The following is an 8,677-nucleotide window of genomic DNA, read 5'->3' as shown; positions in this document are numbered from 1 at the left end:
CCGGGATTGTAAGGGGAACAACTCAAGATTTATTTCTGTCTGGAGACGTGGTAAGATAAGAAAGAAGCTTTATCTGATAGTTTAAGTAACATTAGATTAATAACATATCCTTATACAAATTTTAATAGCAGATGTATATGCATTAGTAAACGTTACACATCGTACCAATGTCATGAACTTTTTTTGGTAGTCTAAACAAAAATTGTTATCTCCACTGACACTGTATCAACAGGTCAGGAATAACCACCAATTGGTGGATTATACCTCAATTAACGTATAATCCACCAATTGACATATAATGGTATAGACCAATTGACGTATAATTCTTTGTTTTTCAAAGCAAATTATTCAACCAAAATGGAGCATTGTTTTCTTAAAACCATATTATTGTATGAAAACATGTCAAACATTCCTAGTTTAGTATAGTGACATAACATATTGCATTTAATCAATAATTGTATTTGCAGTTTCTTCTATTGTTATCTTGTCAATTCTTGATTGGCAAATTTATCACTTATCACCTGTCAATGGACATCAATACTGTCTGCAGTCATGTGATTATGAGTACAACTCCACAGGTGAATGAAGCTCTTTGTTAATACTTGACTTTCATTATTAAAAGTCAATCATGGTCAATAGTACAGATGTTTCATCAAAAGAATTGTTGTACACATGCATTCTCAAGAGATGCAGCAGGCTTTGACAAAACTGAAACTTTCGGAGGACTCAATAATGGTCATAAAATAGGTTGTAAGTTGCAAAATGATGCTCCTATCTCACACTAGCATTTTATAACAAAAAAACTTGCATTATACATCAATTGGTCTATACCAATATATGTCAATTGGTGGATTATACGTCAATTGAGGTATAATCCACCAATTGGTGGTTATTCCTGACCTGATCAAGACTATCAAGTGGTTTATTTTTACTTTTACCTTAAAGTTAACTTACTTTCTATAAATATAATTTGCCACTTAAATAAAATGTTGGCTAAGTCTGAAATGAATTACCATAAATTTGGAACAGTCTTCATAAACTGTTTAGAAATTTATCTAAAACTATATTTCGTTAATAGACCACTTTAGAGTTATGTCCTTCACCAGAAAATTTCGTCAATTATGCACGCCTTTATGACGTCATTTACCAGATAGAGGGGATTGCCTGTATCTCTGCACAATTAAAGTTCATCAAGCGTCATCATGATAGTTATTATGCAGGGTAAACTAGAAATAATGTTTGTTCCGTAGGTACTTAATCACAATTTAATGACATCAGTGCTGATTATCAATTATAAAAATTTAATTTGCCAAATAATTGGTGCACTATAGCATCATATTTTTTTCAACCGCTCGCTCAACATGGGAAGGAAGTGACGATGCCCCTAAACGCACAAATGATGTTCACTAAAACCAAAGTTTTTGACGGAAATGGAACGAACTCGAAAGTGGTCTATTGGTTTATATAGTTTGTGTTTGGCAAGTTGAGACCTATGAGGTAGGAAGGCGTCACAGAAAAAAAACTAAAATAGCCTTTTTTAAGACATCATAAATATTTGGACTAGTTAAGACCCTGTTTAAAGGGAGCATAAAGGGCTCATGTTAGTCGAATAATCCCCTTTCCCTTCCAGGGATTGTGTCTATTACTTTAAAATGTAATTGATTAAATTACAATTACTTTGCCAATTTAATGTAATCGATTAAATCACAATTACTATGCCAATTTAATGCAATCGATTAAATTACAATTACTTTGCCAATTTAATGTAATCAATTACATTACAATGACACCTAAATTTAAATGTAATTATTTTTACATTAGATTACTTTTACTTTGGATAACTTACGATTACATTGTATACTATGATATTAAAGAACTTTTTATAAACTTTTCTATCCTTACATAAAAAAAAAACTATTTTTTGTGAAAAACTGTGTTTTATTTAATAAAATAAATACATGCATCTTAAATACATTGTATTCATGTTATTAAGAACTTGGGACTTGGATCAGTGTAACATGTGTATTGTTTGATAGCATAGACAAGTGTCATTTCTCTGTAAAAGAAATAACATTATTTTTATAATTTTTTTAGCCCAGTTCAAATTTACAATTAAAAAAAAAGACCTAAACAAATAGCATGAATAATAAAAAAATCATAATTAAGTAGTTTTATTGTCTGTGGGGTCATAATTGACACATACTTATGTTTTACAAGTGACAATCACTGCTTCATTTTTTGGAAAAACAATAGATGAGCTTGGGTATTAAAATTAATTGTCTAAATTGCAATAATTAATTACATTATAAGTAGTTTATTTTCATTATGTCTATGAAAAATTCCAATACCTGATATTCTTAGAAAGCACATATCAAAATATTTATGGAAAACATAATTAATACAAATTGAAAAAAAAGAACTTGGTTCTACAATTTACATACATTGTACCATTATTATTTAAGTGTGCTCATTTATGTCAAAACTGGATTTAAATCCCCCAAATTAATGCTCTATGCTCTTGAATGTCCATGTAGTTAGAACAAAATTTTGTTTGAACTAAAATTGGAGTTAATATCAGAACTGTTCCTTCAGGGAACAAAAAATGTTTTCAAAACATATCCTTGTATCAGAAGGACCCAATCTCACAATGAAACATTTGGATATTAGTGATGTACATATGCTAAAACTTTTTCTTACTTGTTTATTCTTACTATACATGCTATAAGTTATTATATATATTTTTTTAAAGAAAAAACAAATTGAAATCTTTGGCTTCATACAGATTGACCAAGTTTTTGCCAACCCTGATTCTTAGCCACTTTAGACTTTTGATACCACGCCTACAGTGGCTGTAAAGCAACTGTTTGTAAATATTTTGATAATCGATTTGTGGTTCCCTTGTTTTCAGTTTTTCAATGGTTGAATTTAATTAAGATGTAAAATTTCCATGTCTACATGTATTCTTGTTATGCTATGATGACATGCCTGATACCTTTTTTTTGTGTTGTAGGTAATGGTAATGTGGGGTTGATATCTTTAATAATCTTATTAAACATTTGTTAAATACAACCCACATTCCTTTCAATTTATATTGATATTCATCTGAAATGCAGAAAATAGTCAATGGATAAAATTAAAATGCATGCTAACATCACCCTTCTTCTTTAATTTTTAGTGATCTATAGAACAAGATCAGTAAATCCATGATTAAGACCTGGGACTATTATACTAGTATAATAAACTAGTATAAATTAATAGTCCCAGTTAAGAATTGTATTCCCTGGATAAAGTTTTCAGAATTGAAAGAGATTTAAATATATATATATATATATTCACATTGCATATAAATAAGTCTAAATTGAAAACAACGTTCAAACCTATGATTGCATTGGATAAAAACTGCAATTTTTATACGTGTGCATGCAAAACAAATTTCTTGGTAGAGGGGTCTAAATACAGCACAAACAACATTTTCCAAAAGACCAAAAAAGTGAAAAAGTATATTTAAACAAAACGCATTTGACTAACAGGTCGAAGAACGGCTGTTCTTAAACCCTGCTGACTGCCATTGGCGATTGCCAAATAAACAGATCACAAGATGTAACAAAATGGACATTACATATATATACCTATATGTCTTTTCTTTTCCAATTTCTATAAATGAAAGGAGATGTATGTATATATGTCAATGAGGGTATGTGAGTCACCAAAAAGCCCATACCACCATCCCCCATCCAAAAAAAAAATTTATACAAGTGTACATAATAATGTACATGATATATGTATCCTTTTTAAAGAAATACACTATTTATGATTTTCATTGGTGAATAGAAATTAGCTGGTAGAGTTGGTTTTATTGTCGAGCCTGCGACTTTTGTCGCAGAAAGCTCGACATAGGGATAGCGATCCGGCGGCGGCGGCGGCGGCGGCGGCGGCGTTAGCTAACTTCTTAAAAGCTTTATATTTTATAAGATGGAAGACCTGGATGCTTCATACTTTGTATATGGATGCCTCATGTTACGAAGTTTCCGTCAGTCACATGTCCAATGTCCTTGACCTCATTTTCATGGTTCAGTGACTACTTGAAAAAAAAGTTCAGATTTTTTGTAATGTTAAATTCTCTCTTATTATAAGTAATAGGATAACTATATTTGGTATGTGCGTACCTTGCAAGGTCCTCATGCCCGTCAGACAGTTTTCACTTGACCTCGACCTCATTTCATGGATCAGTGAACAAGGTTAAGTTTTCGTGGTCAAGTCCATATCTCAGATACTATAAGCAATAGGTCTAGTATATTCGGTGTATGGAAGGACTGTAAGGTGTACATGTCCAACTGGCAGGTGTCATCTGACCTTGACCTCATTTTCATGGTTCAGTGGTTATAGTTAAGTTTTTGTGTTTTGGTCTGTTTTTCTTATACTGTATGCAATAGGTCTACTATATTTGGTGTATGGAATGATTGTAAGGTGTACATGTCTAGCTGGCAGGTGTCATCTGACCTTGACCTCATTTTCATGGTTCAGTGGTCAAAGTTAAGTTTTTGAGTTTTGGTCTTTCTTTCTAATACTGCATGCAATAGGTCAGCTATATTTGGTGTATAGAATGATTGTAAGGTGTACATGTCTAGCTGGCAGGTGTCATCTTACCTTGACCTCATTTTCATGGTTCAGTGGTCAAAGTTAAGTTTTTGAGTTTTGGTCTTTTTTTCTAATACTATATGCAATAGTTCAACTATATTTGGTGTATGGAAATATTTTATGATCTATATGTCAGTCACGCAGGTTTTATTTGACCTTGACCTCATTTTCAAGGTTCATTGCTCAGTGTTAAGTTTTTGTGTTTTCGTCTGTTTTTCTTAAACTATAAGCAATAGGTCAACTATATTTGTTGTATGGAAGAATTGTTAGCTGTACATGCCTGCCTAGCATGGTTCATCTGACCTTGACCTCATTTTCATGGTTCATTGGTCAATGTTTAGTTTACTTGGTAAATGTTAAGTTTATGTGACAGTTGTAATAAAGCTTTATATTTAGGACTATCAACATAATATCAATGATTAGTAAAGAAGGCGAGACATTTCAGCGTGTGCACTCTTGTTATTCATTTGTTCTTAAATCAGTCTGCACCGTTAGCCATTAGGCCAATGCCCCAGACTAGTAAAATTTTATTCGTACTAGTACATGTAGTAAGTAAGTAAGTATTTGCATTACTTTGTTTAGACACATAAGAAAAATTTCAGAATATTGGTCTTCGGACTAGTAGTTGAAAAGATTTTGGTGCAGACTTAAACTACTGTTTTGTTTTAACACATGAATTGTCATGTGACTGTAGTCTGTAATTAGATAATTTTAAAACCTGAAAATTCAGTTACATGTACATGTACCAGTCATGTTAATATCTATAAATGATATTTATTTCACCTGTAATATAGCTTTTATGATTTGATCATTATAATTTGGATTATCTTTAGATTCATCAGTATTGACATGATTAAGCTAATCATTTATTAGTATAATAATATGATTTATTTTCTTGTTACACAAGAAAGTGCACCTTTTCTTTATAATGAAAGTTACATGTTGTGTTGTAACCCTCAAGCTTACACGATTAATATAGACAATTTGGATGAAAACAACCAGTTATAATTCAATTCAGATTTATACAGGTTAGATAATTTTGAGTTCATCATTTTAAAGTATAAATTAAATATGATAATGATTAAGATGTTTTATTCTAGTCAGTATTCAGACATATATTTCTTTTAAATTCATTTTAAATTCAAGGCTCAGTGTTGAAGATCGTACTTTGACCTATAATTGTTTACTTTTATAAATTTTGACTTGGATGGAGAGTTGTCTCATTGGCACTCATACCACATCTTCTTATATCTATGTACAATTGTACATAAAATGTATAACTGTCATCAGAAAAATTTACTCAGTTTGTAATCAGGTAGGCAGGGGTTTTTAACTTTGATTTAAAAAGAATAGCAAGTACAAATGTAGAAGAGTAGAATCATTCCAATTTGACTCAGCAGGTTCTTACAGAGAAGCATAAGGTGCATATTTGTATATTCCTGATAAGATAAACAAATTGCATGAAAGTATTTTACTCCCACTAACCATGCTAACAGAAAAGCTTACTTTGCTTCAATGAAAATTGATATTTTAACTGTTTTCCACTTTGGTTTAAGAAAAAATATGAGAACTGTTATAATACTATTGTTATAAGACAGTGTTTCATTGATAAGAAATATCTGGGACTATTATACTAGTATAATAGTCAGTATAATAGTCTCAGGAATTATAAATAAGGAGATGTGGTATGCTTGCCAATGAGACAACTATCAATAAAAACCACAGGACAAATTTGAAGATATGAAACAATTACAGATCACAGTACAGCCTTCAACAATGAGCCAAAACCATACAAGAAAAAAGCTATAAAAAGCCCCACCCCAGGATGACAAAATATGAATCAATTTGATTATTTCAAATTTAAATGATAATTTCTAAATAATTATACTTGAGTCTTGTGATTTTTTAACACATTTCAAATAATGTATAATGTTGAAATGTAGATATTCTTAAAAACAAGCAGTTGACAAAGCAAGAAATTATGCAAAACGAATCATCTGTCCACACATTTAATAGAATGTGATTGAGGTCAAATTTTTATACGACCACAAAAAAAATTTTGTGGTCGTATATTGGTATGACGTTGGCATCGTCATTGTTGTCGTTGTTGTCCAAAGACACATTGGTTTTCACACTCTAACTTTAGTTTAAGTGAATGGATCTCTATGAAATTTTACCATAAGGTTCAATACCACAAAAGGAAGGTTGGGATTGATTTTGGGGGTTATGGTACCAACAGTTAAGGAATTAGGGGCCCAAAAGGGGCCAAAAATAAGCATTTTTGTAACTTCCAGACATAACTTGTGTGTAAGTGTCTGGATCTCTCTGACATTGTACCACAAGGTTCCATATATATCACAAAGGGAATGCTGGGATTGATTTTGGGGGTAATTGCTTCAAAATTTTAGGAATTAGGGGCCAAAAAAGGGGCAAAAAACAAGCATTTTTCTAGTTTCATGACAATAACTTGTGTGTTAGTGAATGGATCTTTCTGAAATTGTACTACAAGGTTCCATATCACAAAGGAAAAGCTGGAATTGAGTTTGGGGGTAATTGCCCAAAACGTTTAGAAAAAAGGGGCCAAAAATAAGCATTTTTCTAGTTTCCAGACAATAACTTGTGTTCAAGTGTATGGATCTCTCTGAAATTGTACTGCAAGGTACCATACGACAAAGGGAAGGCTGGGATTGATTTTGGGGGTAATTGCCTCAAAATTTTAGGAATTAGGGGCCAAAAAGGGGCAAAAAACAAGCATTTTTCTAATTTCAGGACAATAACTTGTGTGTAAGTGTATGGATCTTTATGAAATTGTACTACAAGGTTCCATATCACAAAGGGAAAGCTGGGTTTGAGTTTGGGGGTAATTGCCCTAAAAGTTTAGGAATTTGGGGCCAAAAAGGGGCCTAAAAACAAGCACTTTTCTAGTTTCCAGAAAATAACTTGTGTTCAAGTATATGGATCTCTCTGAAATTGTACTGCAAGGTACCATACCACAAAGGGAAGGCTGGGATTGAGTTTGGGGGTGATGAATCATAAGGGGGTTCAAAAAATTTGGGGGAGGGATTTTTTTTTCCTTTTTTTTTCTTTAAAATTTTCCATTTTAAATTGGTTATTTCTGATTTATATATAAAAGCAAAAAATAATGATATGGTTTGAATAGGTAAATTAAAAATTTTTAAGTTCTTAGACCACATTCATTCTGTGTCAGAAACCTATGCTGTGTCAAATATTTAATCACAATCCAAATTCAGTGCTGTATCAAGCTTGAATGTTGTGTCCATACTTGCCCCAACTATTCAGGGTTCGACCTCTGCGGTCGTATCAAGCTGCGCCCAGCGGAGCATTTTATTATTACATTTGATGATTTCATTAGAAAAAACATGATACAAGTTGTAATTAATCAGTGAGACAGATTCATAGACTTTTATACATTGAATTCCATAAAATTTAATTTACTGTGGTTTTTTTTTATTTGTGTGTATCAATTTTCATGGATTGATGAAAAATTGTATTTTTGTAGATATTTGATTTCATGGTTTTACCAAAGTCTGCACATAAAAATATAGAAAACTTGTACTTCTTTGAATACTTAAACTCATGGATTTGCTAAACCCACTTAAGTTAGTTGATACTGAACCATAATTAAATTTTGATATACACTTTGCATTACATGACTTACAGAAACTAGTGTGACTTAAAAGGGGCATTAGCTGTCAAATTCATGTTCTCCAATTGGACTCAAATTTTCATATTTGATTTATAACATACTAAACCATATATCCAAATTACAAAAAGTCTAAAATAAACAATTAACAATGCATGGACTCGATAATATGTATCAACATGATCAACAACATTTCGTGTGTATTTTTGTCTAGACATCATCTAATTAACCATCAAGATGACCTCCGAAGACTGCCGACGGTCATATAACCCGATATAAACATAAATATAAATAGACAAGGACCACATGCAGTTGGGTTTTTCTACCTGATTTCATATTGTATTTTTAAAAGTAAGATTATATCGTGTTTACCTG

At 31.6% G+C, this 8,677-nt stretch overlaps 1 protein-coding gene across 1 annotated transcript in view; it reads left to right on the top strand.

The window, feature by feature from the left end:
- Window position 1: 1 nt before the first annotated feature.
- LOC127714328 (putative polypeptide N-acetylgalactosaminyltransferase 10) overlaps window positions 2-8,677 on the top strand; it is a 31,617-nt gene continuing 22,941 nt past the window's right edge. Inside the window, exon 1 of the mRNA XM_052220389.1 lies at window positions 2-50. The gene's annotated coding sequence lies outside the window, so the exon portion shown is untranslated. The remainder of the gene's footprint in view (window positions 51-8,677) is intronic.

Source organism: Mytilus californianus, unplaced genomic scaffold (genome assembly GCF_021869535.1).
Source record: "Mytilus californianus isolate M0D057914Y unplaced genomic scaffold, xbMytCali1.0.p SCAF_9, whole genome shotgun sequence".
NCBI classification, from domain to species: domain Eukaryota; kingdom Metazoa; phylum Mollusca; class Bivalvia; order Mytilida; family Mytilidae; genus Mytilus; species Mytilus californianus.
This window is presented reverse-complemented; position numbering and strand designations above follow the sequence as displayed.